Source organism: Dendrobium catenatum, unplaced genomic scaffold, assembly GCF_001605985.2.
Source record: "Dendrobium catenatum unplaced genomic scaffold, ASM160598v2 fragScaff_scaffold_133, whole genome shotgun sequence".
Lineage (NCBI taxonomy): Eukaryota > Viridiplantae > Streptophyta > Magnoliopsida > Asparagales > Orchidaceae > Dendrobium > Dendrobium catenatum.
In genome coordinates this window covers 11,889,450-11,903,564 of record NW_021318595.1, presented here as the reverse complement: position 1 = coordinate 11,903,564, position 14,115 = coordinate 11,889,450, and the positions used below count along the sequence as shown (strand labels likewise).

Sequence of the window (14,115 nt, the reverse complement as noted above, 5' to 3'; positions counted from 1 at the left end):
GTAAGTTTTAACGAACTAAGTTCCGAGGTAAATTTTGGAAGGCAGATGGGTTGTAGATAAACACTACCCAGAGATTTCGCCTCATTTGTGAGGACTTTATGATCTGAGTTCTGGTTTCCTATAGGCGCAACCCCTATAGTTAATTACCCCCTCCCGATCGAGAGAGAACTTTCGATTAAGGCTAGTCGTCAATCAGATTCATATAGAAATACGTGCATCTGGCAATTAGTAGCAGCAATAGTTTGGATATTGGAGAAATTGGATTTGGAAATTGAGTTTTGATTTTTGGTATTTGAATTGGATTTGGATTTGGGAATTTGGAGAGTTTGATATTTGGAAAGATTTAATATTTAAAAATAGAAATTTCACCATCTTAGCACTTAAGTGGATGGTGGGGGGAATGGATGATAGACCCGATCAAGATCCCATGGTTCCGTCATCCCGGGCCATCGTGGTCCCTGGTCTACTTAGTCAGAGGAGGTAGTCGACCCAACCTACAGAAGGATCTTGTCGGCAGCCATGGGTTGCTTCTTTCAAGGGGACCTTGTAGAACCGGGTTGAATGTTTGTCTAAGGGGACAAATTTTAAATCCACCTTAGCTTACAGAGGGCTTTGTGCCCTATCGATCATATCCTATTGATTCATATCTCAAGGATTTAACGCCATAAAGAGCGTATTGGCTCTGGCCATAACCGCTATCTGTGGTTGCATTTGGGCGGCAAAACCACTCGGTTCAGAGGGCCCCGGGTCATAACCGTATACCTGCAGTGCCATTTGGCGGTGAAACGCCGGTTAAGATGACACGTACCACGTCCTTACTAGCAAGAGATTGTTTGAGAATGGATCCTAGTGATATTTTCGACTAGGCATTTGGCTCTTTGTGAGCTAGAGTTTATTTGAATTTGTCCACCCCGGCAGACTGTTGTGGAGGGTGAATGGATTTTGCTTTAAGCGATTGATGGTTTGATTTCATTTTTAGATATTTTTGGAATTTTGGATTTTGAGATTTTGTGGAGTTTTGGGTTTTGGGTGTAATTTGAAATATCTGGAATGGATTTTGGATATTTGGGAGACGTTTGAAAATATTCGGAAATAGACCCTCCCGGTTGAGATTTTTGTTCAACGTGGCCATCATCGGGGTGTTTGGGGTCATTTCCCTTTATGGATTGAACCTTGTCAACTCTTGTTGGGCTGTCGACAGAGGATCGGGTTTGTAGCTTTTTGCCCTTGTAAGTGAATTCTTTTGATTAAAGGCTTTGGAGGCCTTGATATGAATGTTTTAAAAACAAATATACTGGTCCTCTCAACCGTGTATTGTTTGAGAGTTCGAACCTTGTCGACTCCTATTGATCGTATAGGAGGATCGGGTTCGAACAAGAATTCACTTGTCAGCCCGCGCAGCATCCCTAGACGTCACGTGTGTACCAATAACACGCTCGCCGGGGCCCATGCGGGTTTAGGATTGTATTTTACCCCTTTTTGGTGTACCTATGTGTATACAATTTATAGTGCACGTGCAGGGGTATTTTTGGAATAGACGCCTTCTGTCTGCTTGTACGGAGATTGCAGATCCGGTGGCGTGGCGTTGTAGATTGTAGACGCCTTCTGTCTGCTTGTACGAATGTTGCAGATCCGGTGGCGTGGCGTTGTAGATTGTAGACGCCTTCTGTCTGCTTGTACGAATGTTGCAGATCCGGTGACGTTCTAGTCTTGATATTGACTCCCCCCTTTCTCAATCACCGGGGATTGATTCCTTTTTGACTTCGAAGTTCGTTGCTTTGAAGAAGAACTCCCTTTGAGATCATCAGTGTAGTGGACTTGTTATTTCTGATATTTGTGGATACCAGAACTGTTTTCCCCTTGAATTTAGGATTTTGGAACACCGAGAAGTTTAGCTCGATATGTTCAAAACATCTCTTCCATTCTGCAAGAGGTGTTCTTTTCGTACATCGAGCTATCTTTGTACCCGACGTGCTTGTAGATCTTAATCACCGTTGTTGTAGATGACGCGGCACTTGTGCCCACGGTGGTTCGTATGTGTCTGTAGGGATCCGTTGTGTTTGCTACGAGCTCCTAGGAATGTTCGTAGGAGACCCTCGTTTCTTGCATCACATTCACCTTTCACCCATCTCAGGTGGGATTTGCTGAGATTGCACTTGTTTGTAAGAACGGATCTTTGATTGTTGGTCTCCCGTATTGCCTTCTCAATCAACAGGCATTTGTAGGAATTGTCGTAGGAGATTCCATGCATTGAGGTCTTGTAATCTAAGTTTCCTCGTGTATATATCCAAGTTTCGACCTTTGCATGTATTGAATCCAAGTTCAATTTCATTCAAACTCGAATTCATCAAATGTTGTATGGTCTAAGTTCGAGTACGAGTTCAGAGTCTTTGTCCAGACCAGATGCAAGACTGAGTCCCTTTATGTTCTAGAAGGTTCAAGTTTTTGTTCAAGTCCCCTACAGTTCAACTCAATTACTCGCTTGAGTTCAAATTGCTCGAGCCATTAATGTTCAACTTGAGTCCAGAATGCAAGTTCAAGTAAAGATCCCCTGCAGTCCGAGTCTTGTTCAAATATCTGTTCAAAGTCTTCTGGAGTCTTTGTAGGTTTGCTTTCATGTTCAACTTGATTTGAATTTGGTTCAGACTTTGATTTGAATTTTGATCTTTTATTAATCATTTGAGTTTTATTCTGATTTAGGTCTGAGTCCACCGTTCTTGTTTGAGTGCAAGTCTTTTATTCTTTTGAGTTCAATCATCGTCGGTTCATTTAATGCAAACATCTGTAAAATTTCGGCAGCCTCCCGGCGTCTCCCCGTTATAGGGGAAAACTACGAGAAAACTGGGCCTTTCCCACCACGCGCAATAAAGGCGTGTATGGTAGGTGTCCTCTTGCGAGGGCACCGTGGGCGTGATATTTCTTCCCACCACGCGCAATAAAGGCGTGTATGGGGCTCTGACGGTACCTGTTTAAATGACACAATTTGCTTTCCCCCCGCTCGAGGGTACTTATAAGTGACCCTGCCTCGCCGTAGGTGCCGCCACCAGGGTCCCCTTCCCACACGCGCAATAAAGGCGTGTATAGGCGGTTTTCCGGTGCGCCACAATGCCGAAGTAGAGTTTAGGCGATTGCTCGCTCGTCGTAAGCATCAGACCGGCGTCCCATCCTACCACGCGCAAATAAAGGCATGATAGGAGTTTTTCCGGTCTGCTGCAAACAACGAAGCAGAATCTGAGTTTAGAGAGTTCGTACCTTCGCGGGCTTCGATGGTGGCGGTTTAAAGATGCACAAGTTTGCTTTCCCCCGCTCGGGGGTACTTATGAGTGACCCCGCCTCGTCGTAGGTGCCGCACCGGGATCCCTTCCCACCACACGCAATAAAGGCGTGTATAGGCTGGTTTTCCGGTGCGCCACGAACACCGAATAGAGTTTAGGCGATTCCCGCCTCGTCGTAGGCGTCGGACCGGGGTCCCATCCCACCACGCGCAATAAAAGGCGTGTATAGGCGGTTTTCCGGTCCGCCGTTACAACGAAACGACAATCTGAGTTTAGGAGATTTCGTACCTTCGTAGGGTTGGCGATGTCGGTTCGAGGATCGAGGGAGAGAGATATTGCATTTAAATTTATAAATATTTATTAATTATAATTATATTAATTAATTAATCATAATTAACTATAATTAATTAAAAAAATTAGTTATAACTTATTAAATTATTTAAAATAATTAGTTTATAAATTTATTAATATAACTAACACATTAAAAATTCTGATAATTATAATTAATAAATAGATTAATAACAATTAAATTATGATTAATTAAAATTTAAAAAGTAATTATAATTAATCAAATTAATTATAATTATTTAATCATAATATTATATTTAATAAAAAAATATAATTATATCTTAATCTCTCTCCTCTCTTCTCTTGGTTTCACGGATCAAGCCGAAGAAGCGCGAGCAAGGGAGAAAGTTACTTACACAGCTGACGAGCTCCTGTTCTTGCACCCGACCAAAATGTCGTAACTTCCGACCGTGACAGGAAGGGAGAGCCGTCGTTGGGGCGAAGTTGGACGGCGAAAGAGGAGTCGGGTAGAGATTGGATCGCAAGAGCGGTGCAAGCCTTGCGGCAGTGGGAGCGATCAGGAGAGATCGGAGGGAGCGTCGGGCAGAGGAGGAGATCGACGGGTCGGATGGCTTGGAAGAGGTAGTGTAAATCTCTCTCTCTCTCTCCTCTCTCTCTTCCTCTCTCTCTCTCTGTTTCTCTCTGAATCGGGATCGGCACAGGCAGTCGGAGGAGGAGCGACGGGTTCGGCTCTGTAGGTTGACGTCGGGCTAGGAGTCGAAGGCAGGGAGGTCGGACGGGATCGGTCGGAGGAGGCGTGGAGGTTGGGGCTTCCGATCGGCTTCGGGTGGTGAGGATCGGAGGGAAACAGCGATGGGAGCAGAGCAGAGGTATCGGGAGAGGAGTCGTGCGAGAGAGGTCTGCCGAAGGAAGCAGAGAGTTGTCGTGGGAGAAGTGTCTCATTTGGTCGTATATTTAACGACGGGAGCTGGAGTGGATCGAGAGCGGAATTCGGCAGGGAATACGGAGAAACAAACGTGAATCGGCGCTGCCAGCGTGATTTCAGCAGGATCCGGGATTTCGGGCAGATGTCGTGATCCGCCGCGGTATGATTTTGATTTTTTTTTTGTTCTACCGGTAATACATATAGGTCAACACAAAATTAATGTTGAGAGGTCGGGGCACCTAAACCAAATTTTCGAAGCCACACACCAGATTAATGTTAAGTAAATATAGGGTCCATGATTGCTAAGCCATTATTTTTTTATATCCTATGATGGTTAGTTTGCAAAGTTGTTCATTTTTCCATTTGAGCTATAATGAATTTAGAGATATAATTTTTGGTGTGGAAATGGTTGATGGTGAAGACCTTAGATCATTGATGATCAATTGGTAGATGGAACTCTTTCTAAAATTGACTACAAGAGTTAAATTAGGTGGAGGGAATAATTTGAAAAGTGAGGTATGGTAAGTGACAATTCTTGCAATCATCTACATATTTCAAAATCAAGCAAACATGTACTGATTTTGTAGGTATGGATGTCAACTTAAAATTCTAGAGTTGATAAGATAGAAAAAAGGTTCTGAGTAAATTGTACTATGGAAGTCGAACGATCAATTTTCTATTTCAGAACTGACAGCTTTGGGAATTTACATGTGGATTTCTATAGATCAATTGGAACTGAGAAAATTTTAGCTTGGAATGGTTTCATAGGACATTCATCTAGATGGATTGGGAAGTTTTTTTTTTTATTTTTTATGTAGTTTTGATATTATTTTGGTGGTTTGTTTTTGTGATTGGAGACAAGTAACATTCGTAGAACAGTAAAAATAGGGAAATACAAATTAGATTGAGTTGATCTCCAAATTGTTTACTAGGAAGAACCCTAAATAAATTTAGGGATTATTGCAGATTATAGGATGTTATAATGATATAGAGATTTTGGTGGGTTTTGAGTAGTTTATGTTGTCAATGCTTTTCAAAAGAATTGAAACTAGTTACAATTCCAGAAAATCCTGACCATACTAATTATGGGTAATTTTACTTGGATTTAAGAGGGATGGAATGAGATTTAAGATTTTCTAAGTTGTAAATACTAAGGGAAGAACACAAATAAAGAAATTTACAGTTGAGAGATTGCAGAAAAAAGAAAAAGAAAAACTACTTATCAAAGTAAGGTTTCAAAGAGATCAGCCAATCTCTTGAGTATAGTCGGCCACCAAGCCTCTTACCCTCTTTTGGAAATTCACGCTAAAACGTGTAAGCACAAACAATAACATTCATTTCAATCCCAAAGGAGTATTTAGAAACTGATTTAAATGAAGAGACACACATCTTCATTCAAACATACAATGAAAGGTAAAAGGGGAGAGAGAGGACTGACCCAACTTTGCTCCTTGCTGGACCATCTAGGAAGTACCTAGACTAACTATATTAGGGGTGTTTAAAAATAGGTCGTCCGGGACGGGTTCTAATCGATCCCGGGAATTGACCCGAGATTGACCCAGGTCCAAACAGGTTGACCCGAACCCAACCCGATTTTTGTAAACAGGTCGTAAAATTTTGAACCCAACCCCGACCCACTGGGTTACCGGGTTGCCTGACTGCTCACTGAAACAAGCAGTTTTGGGTATTGGCGCAAAATGACTACTAACAAAGAAAATATATAATATGAAATAAACATAACACCTTAAACACCCAAAAATATTAAATTCATAAACATCATAAGACTTAAGCCCATAAAATATAAAAAATGTAGATTCTCATGGTTAGGCCTCTCGTCCTTCAGGTTTAAGCTCATATACTTTTGCCTTTGGCCCAGTGATTGGACATTAATCAATTTTTGTTAGATGTGACTGATTGATAACTAATTATTATTCTCAGTTTAAAATAATTTAGGATAAGATCTTGAGGATTTTAAAGAGAAAGTTTGTAATGTCAAACGTGAAGCTTCAAAAAGGTATTTAGAAATCTAAATGCGAATAACTATATTATTCTGCTATTCTAGGAAAGCACTTGCCTTTGATAATTTAGTGACCCCTTTCAATAATGTTGCAAGTTCTTAGTGAAAAAAAAATAGCAATTTTATTTGAATATAATTTAATATTAGTAAAATATATTTTAAGAATCTCAATCAAACCATCTATTTTTGCCTAAATACTTCATGCTTCTGGGTTGACAACTTATCCCTAAAAATTAAAAATTAAAAATTAAAAAAAATGCCCAACCAATAGCCACCCGACTCAATTTTCCAAAATGCAAAACATATAGTAGTATTGACCCGAAAATAGAGGCAGATTTGGAAGAAAATTCAACCCATTCTCTTCTTTCATTTATGGCATTAATGCTAGAAGGAAAAAAATGCATGGAAAAAAAAAGTGTATACCCCCGCAAGCATTACCTGAGTATGTCCCACATCATGTCTTTGTTTGCTGTGATTAATATATGTGTAAAATTACTGTTGCTTTCAAAAAAGTTTAAAGCCAATAAAATGATAAGGCTACTACAAAATATTAAATTGACTAATTTGAGCATAGCTTTCTTTGAGTTATCTACCAAAATGATCGCCAAATAAGAAAAGCGAGTGGAGGCCGAGGCCGAATTTTCGGAGCCCACAATTTGGGAGCAATTTTAACGGATTAATTTTCGAGGAAAATTTTTTGGAAGGCAGATTGATTAGTGATAAGACATTACTTAGATATTTCACCCACATATGTGAGGACTTTATGATCTAAGATATGATTTCTTTTAGATGTAAGCCCAGATAGTTACTTACCTCTTTTAGTGATGAAAGGGTACTTTTGATTAAGCTAGTCATTAGATAGATACTTAGTACCCTGCATGGTAATAGCAGATTCATATATTTAGAAATTTGAAATTTATTATCATGCTCTTAAAGCAGATGGTAAGGGGGAATTATAATGAACCCAATCAAGATACCATGGTCCATTATCCCTAGTCATTATGGTCCCTAGTCTACTTAGTTAGAGGACGCAGTCGACCTAACTTGATCAAAGGAACATTATAAACAACCATAGGTGGCTTCATATAAGGGTACCTTATAATCTTGGGGTGAATGTTTGTCTAAGAGATAAATTCAAGTCAACTGTAGCTAATATAGGGTTTTATGCTTTTTAAAGTATATTTTATGATTCATTACTCAATGGTATTAGTCATTGGGGAATATACGAGCTTCAGCTGTGATCATAATATAATGAAGTAGTTGTGCCAAACCACTCAATTAGAGGGTTTCGATCATAATCGTTCACTGTATGGAACCATTGGGCAAAACCAAAGATTTGAGGACCCTGTCATAACTGTTTATCTTGTAGAGTCATCGGTCCAAGCCATTAGTCTTGTGGAGCCATTGGGTCAAACTACGAATTTGAGAACACTTGCAACATCTTTTAGGAGATTATTTGAGAATAAATCTCAGTAATATTCTGAACTTATAGCGAGCTTTTAGAAGCATCGACGTGCTTCATGAGGCAAGGTGCTTGGGTTTTAGAAAATTATATTTTAATACGTGTGAGATTTTAAAATCATTCAATTTTGTTTTTTGCTCAAGGATTTGTAGTTTGGATGCACGCGATGTTTCATTTTGTGCCTTTGATATGCATTTTGTCTGCTTGCATGCGTGTTGTGGATTCGGTGGCATTTGAAGGCGAATTAAATCTATTTTCCTCTAGATAGGAGAGATGTTATTTAATTCATTTAGTCTCATTTGAATTCTCATTTAACACAGCTTGTAGAGTATGTGCCCTTAGTTGAAGTCTAGGGTTCATGTTCTAGCTCATAAGCAAACTTCCCTGTTCGCTACAAGTTCTATGTTATTGCTTGTAGACAAGTTAACGTGTTTGTTAAAAGTCTCTTCATGCCCATAGGCGAATTGTTGTGTTCATTGCAAATCTCCCACTCTTGTATGTAGGAAAGTTGCTCTTTTCGTTAGAATTTCCCTATTCTTTCCCATCAGCGAACTATTGTATTTATTACAAGTTCCCAATTCGTGCCCATGGGAAAACTGCTATGCAGTAAGCACATTATAGGTTCCATTCTCTTGCTCGTATGCAAGCCATGTATTCATTACAAGTCCCCTAATTTTATTCATAGGTAAGCAAACGGTTTTATTAAAGTCCCTTATTTATTTTTAATGTTATTCATTCAAAACAAGTGTTGCACCTTAGTGTTTTTGTTTTTGTCGTTAACGTGCATTCAAAGTTGTGTTTTCGTTGCATTTATAGTTGTGCAGGTTATTTTAATAGTTCTCTATTTAAATAATGTTCAGGTGAAATTTTAGTAGCCTCCTGACATCTCACTCTTTTAGGAAAATTTTGGGGAGTGCTAAGGCCTGCTCATCATACTTATACAGAAGCAGGATGGTTGGTATTAAGTGACACCGTGATACGGAATCTTCTACTCACCGCACTTAAAAAAGCACGCATAGACCTTTAATACCTACATGAGAAGAAGAGGATTTCTCCTCCATGCTGGAACTATGCAAGTAGTTACTTCGGTTTAAAGGTTTCCTCACCACGCTGGAAGTATGCTAACGGGTACTTAGATTATATGTTTCTCCCCACGCTGGAACAATATGAACAAGTACTTACAATTGGCTTGTTTCCCCGTTGTATTAGAACAATACAAACAGGTACTTATTATGGAATTTTCCAAATTATACTTGCGTGCAAGGTAGTGACGACGACGTCGAGATGCCAATTTTGGGGTAGATGGGCTGCTGCTGCGTAAAAACAATATAAAAGGGAAAAATTGAGTGTGTTAGTAAGTTAGATTAGATATAATTTTTTTTTGTTGACTCACTGACAGCTAATTGGGATAGCATTGAATTCATAAGGATGTGGCAAGCAGGATAAAGGAGATTTGATTAGTGATAGAATTATATATATGTATATATATATATATAAATTAAAAATAATTAATAACTCCAAATTTAATTAGCATATTATAAAAAGAAATTGTGAATTGACTCTTGCATATTTTTTAAATTTCCGTTCATCTTAATTTACATGACTAGCCTCTCACATTGGCGAATTTTGAATTCTTGCTCATGCCACAACCCAATCAATATTGCAATCCTTCCTAATTATTTTCTATGATTCGGATGCAATGACAAAGTTCGTTTAAATAACAAGCAACGTCCTGGTGACTTTGCACATCTTCGCTCCCATAGACCATTGTTTTCAATCGTCTTCACTGGAATTGATCAGGAGAGGTCCTCTTAGGTAATTTTGATTTTTTAGTGCAATGATGTTGTCTGTTTCATGATTGGAGGTTGTTTGGGAAGTATTGAGCTTCGTAGTATCTACCCGCCATCACTTTCATCACTTGAATGTCTTATATGTGAGCGGTCCTTTAGTAGATTTGACATTTTGGACATGTCGACATACTCCTCTTCACAAATGTATGATGTTTGGGTGATTTCATGCAACTTCGAGGGATTTTGAGTTTGATACACACAACGTTGTGTTATTCTGTTGCCCTTCTCTTCCGCTTCTCTCATGCCAAATTAGCATACGTGAACTTCAACAGGCTATACATAAAATCATAGCATTCATTTGTTCTATAGCTTATCATATCTTAACTTAAATTTTTTGGATATATTAATACATCCATCTTAAGAGCACTGTCTAACCCAACTCACCTTTGGCCGATATTTGTCTCATCGGCTTAGCAAGGCATAGATGTCCACTATTATCTTAGGTGAAAGGCTGAAACTCACCCTTGGCTTATATCACCCCCATTGGCATAGCAGGGCAAGAATTATTTTTTAGTTGAAAGTATGACATAAGTTCAATTGCAATTAGTTAGTCATGAGGCTAGTTTGGGATTAGGCTGGCAAAGTATCAGTTACGGGTTGAATTTGATGATTTCAACAGGTTAATATTTAGTCTAAGCTGAGATAGGGTGCAAACTGCTAGTCTGTTATGAAATAGTTAATTATAATAGTGCTAAGGACAATGTGAAAAAGGCCCAAAGTAAATCCGGAAGCTTTAAGATGACTAAGATACAATTTTTATGCCATATGTTTTGTCTATAATCTATAACCATTAGGCCTATCTTTATATCTTTACTTATGAAAGTAATGTAGTGAGTAAAACTCTTGTATTGTAAATCAAAATATAATTTAATTAGTAAGCAACTCATAATATTTGTAGAAAATCATGTTCACGTGAGACATTTAAAACATATATTAGCTATTGTTTTTTTATGAATAATTTCTATAGAAAACCTATGAACACATTCACCCTTGATTATTTGATTTTATTTTGCATAATAATTTTATCTATTTGTATATTTCTTCTTTTTGTAATAATATTTATAAATTACTTAGTTCTTTTTTCATGAATTTTCATGTTGGGAATTTTTTCATGCAATTTATTGGGGTGCTCTTAGTATCTCAATTGCATGAGGTTGGAGAAATTTTTAGAACATATCATGTATGAAAACCATCTTTTAATGCTAGCTATGCAATCCTATTTAGTGTTATTGGTACCCTTTATTGTACACTTATAATATCCTAAATATTTTGCCAGATGACTATGGAGCTTGTTGTCCAATATTTGGTCTATCATGAGGAGTATGGGCCTCAATTTATAATTGTTTGGATCTACTCATCAACAAAGTAAAAAAGGAAAAAAATTATATCCGAACATTCTGATGCAAATTCATAGTAGTTTTGAGTTCATTAAGCAACACTTGTCTCCTATAAATGGGCTCTTAAATGCGTAATCAGAAAATTGTAAGAAATAATGAGACGGTAGAAGAAAATTTGTTAATAGAAGACATGGATTTAAAAAATAGAATTTTATCATGTGGCACATCATATATGATGAACTATTTTGATGTGAATTTGCATCAAGATGTCTTGATACTAATTTTTTAAGTAAAAAAGTAAGTGTTGTTGCGTCATATGAACTAAAATTGTGCATATGAAGACACTCCAGGCTATCTAAAATCTCAAGGAAATGCTTTGCAAATTGCAACCTACTACTTAATGACCAAAAACGTCTCTTAACTGAATGGAATGTGACGTGTATTACAAAGGCCGTTGTACCCATTACATTTACCTGAATACCTTAGCATTTAATAACTATTGCATTGGTATTTTCTGGTTGCTATTGATCTTTCTGGCTATACCAAAATAATCTGATATTTGTGCAAAACTTTTTTTTTTTATAATAAATTTGTATAGTAACTATAGTTTATTTGCATTGCCGATAGTTTAATATGCTGCAGTATGGAAAAACAAATTTACTAATGCAGAAATTTTAGGTCCGGATCTCCTATCCCAAATTTGATTAGAACTAGTTCTATACATTAGATTTATTTTAAGATTAGTGCAATATCTGATTAATCAATTAACTATTACTAACATTAATCTCAAAATAAATTCAACAACTATAAAATTTATCCCAACCAAATTTTTGCCGAGATATCTCTACTCTTTTTTTTTTTTCAGTACTATCATCATGCTACTATATTATAGTTGTTTGCATAATAAGTAAAATTTAAAATAGTATATAATTTAAAAAAATTGATTTGTGCAAATTTTCCTCATCATGGGGGAAATTGTTGTTTTATCTTTTCTTTTAGGAGTTAAAATCTGACATACTTCTAGACTGTAACTTTTCATTTGTAAATTATAGTTAACTTTTATTGTACCCACTCTTTCTATAGTCAATATTGATATAAATAGATTCTTTAACATAAACAAACAATTGTCCGTATGCATGCGTCATTCCTATTTTTCACTTGGATATTGTTTTCCCATCTTTCTTTATTTATGAAATACTACTACCCTTTGCGTAGTACAGTGCACGATGTTAGTATCACATATTTTAATAGGATAAACTGAAATGTCTTTGAGCCAAAATATGATTTGAATGGTGTAACAATCTGGCCTGCAAAAGTTCTTACTGATAAGTAGTTATGGACCAGCTTGAGATCCATTAAAGGGCCAGCTCAGTTCAGATAAGTTAAAGCAGTCCTTTAGGGTAAAAGAGTTAACAATATCATCATGAATATTCAATATAACTTGGAAAGAAATTTATTGACTGAAAAAATATTACAATTTTCTCCTTTTCAGGATGTGGTTCCATAGAACCGTCAAAGCGGATGACTGGTTATTGTTTGCGGTAGCTTTCATATCCATTGCTTGATTTCTTTTGGTTACAGTTTCATGTAGAACTATCAATAAATCATGCTGTATCGTTCAATGTTTTAATAGATAGAGAGTCCTTCAGCCTCTGGTGGACGAGGATTTGTCTCGGGCCGAATGTTTAACAAACATGGGGAGGTAAATGAATCACCACTTATCCTTAAAATCAACAGTATTTTCTAGCTTTTCAAAAACACTCTAGTCCTCTTCGTATCTATGTGCAGCTCATTGTATCAGTAACACAAGAAGCTCTGATTAGGAAAGCAAAAACACAGAGCCAGATTCCGCAATCAAAACTTTAGAGCAGGTTTGTAGCCGAAATTTCCCTTATCAACAAACTTTCTGGAACTTTTTCATGATTCTGTGCTTGTTTCACGTTGTATTTATACTTGTACGCTGGTAATTTCATATGCAGTTGAGATGATTATGCATTAATTCTGCATGGCTGGATGCGAATTTCTGAGAACCATGTTGCAAATAATCTACAGCTTGCTAGCTCCAGAATTTCATTTCTTAACCTATTTGATATTTGATCGCTTGCAGGGGAAACAATGGTTATGGTGAATTAACGATTCACTTTCAACATTGAACTTCTATTTTCTTAATTTTTCTGCAATACATGTGCGTTTATATATACCCCAAATAAATGGGATACGGGTACAGAGATGGTGTTGATGTTGTAATATAAGTATTAAACTGCTGAAGGAATTATTATCACCATAACAAGTTGTAGGCTGTGTAATAAAGCCTCTTATTGCTTACATGAGGTTTGATGCCACATGCTGAGCTATTCTTGTGAAATTTCAAGCAACTGGGAATGTTAATTTGTTATAAATGCATATAATTACATAAAATATTAGAGAAAAAGGTCAGATAGTATTGAACTAGTTATAGGAAGCTCTTTAGTCCCAAATTATCTAATATGTTCAATTTAATTTCTTAATTTCTCAAATTTGATCTAACAAAAGAATTATTTTGGATCATATTGAAGAATTAATAAACTAAATTGAATAATTTTATAGTTTCATATTAAAATGGCTGCATATAAATGTTCGAGTGTTAATTTTAACTTTTTGTTCCAAAATATCATTTTGTCTGCACAACTAAATTTTTTTAGTTATATGATTTTTCATCCAGCTTGGGGAATCTCATCTTTGTAAGAATATTCTCTTCAATTAGTTCAAAAATAACAGTGTGGGAAATAGATTTGATAATTTTTTTAAGATTCATGAAGTGTCATGTAGATGGCTTCATGTGTTGATTTAGGCATTATTTGGGATAATTTTCTTATTGATTTGTTTTTTTAGATTGTAATTAGAATTTTTATTTTGTCATTGTTTTTGCATTGATTTCAATCATTTTTTTTTTTATTAGAA

General features: G+C 36.7%; 1 non-coding gene across 3 annotated transcripts; it reads left to right on the top strand.

The window, feature by feature from the left end:
• Nucleotides 1-8,116: 8,116 nt before the first annotated feature.
• Nucleotides 8,117-13,606, top strand: LOC110109655. Of its 3 annotated transcripts, none has more exons than XR_003702793.1 (5): nt 8,117-9,116; nt 12,668-12,716; nt 12,809-12,877; nt 12,964-13,046; nt 13,155-13,606. It is a non-coding gene; the product is annotated as an uncharacterized LOC110109655 (transcript). The 3 variants fall into 3 exon arrangements; XR_003702792.1 differs by having other exon boundaries at nt 8,118-12,575; XR_003702791.1 differs by having other exon boundaries at nt 8,126-12,716.
• Nucleotides 13,607-14,115: the final 509 nt, after the last annotated feature.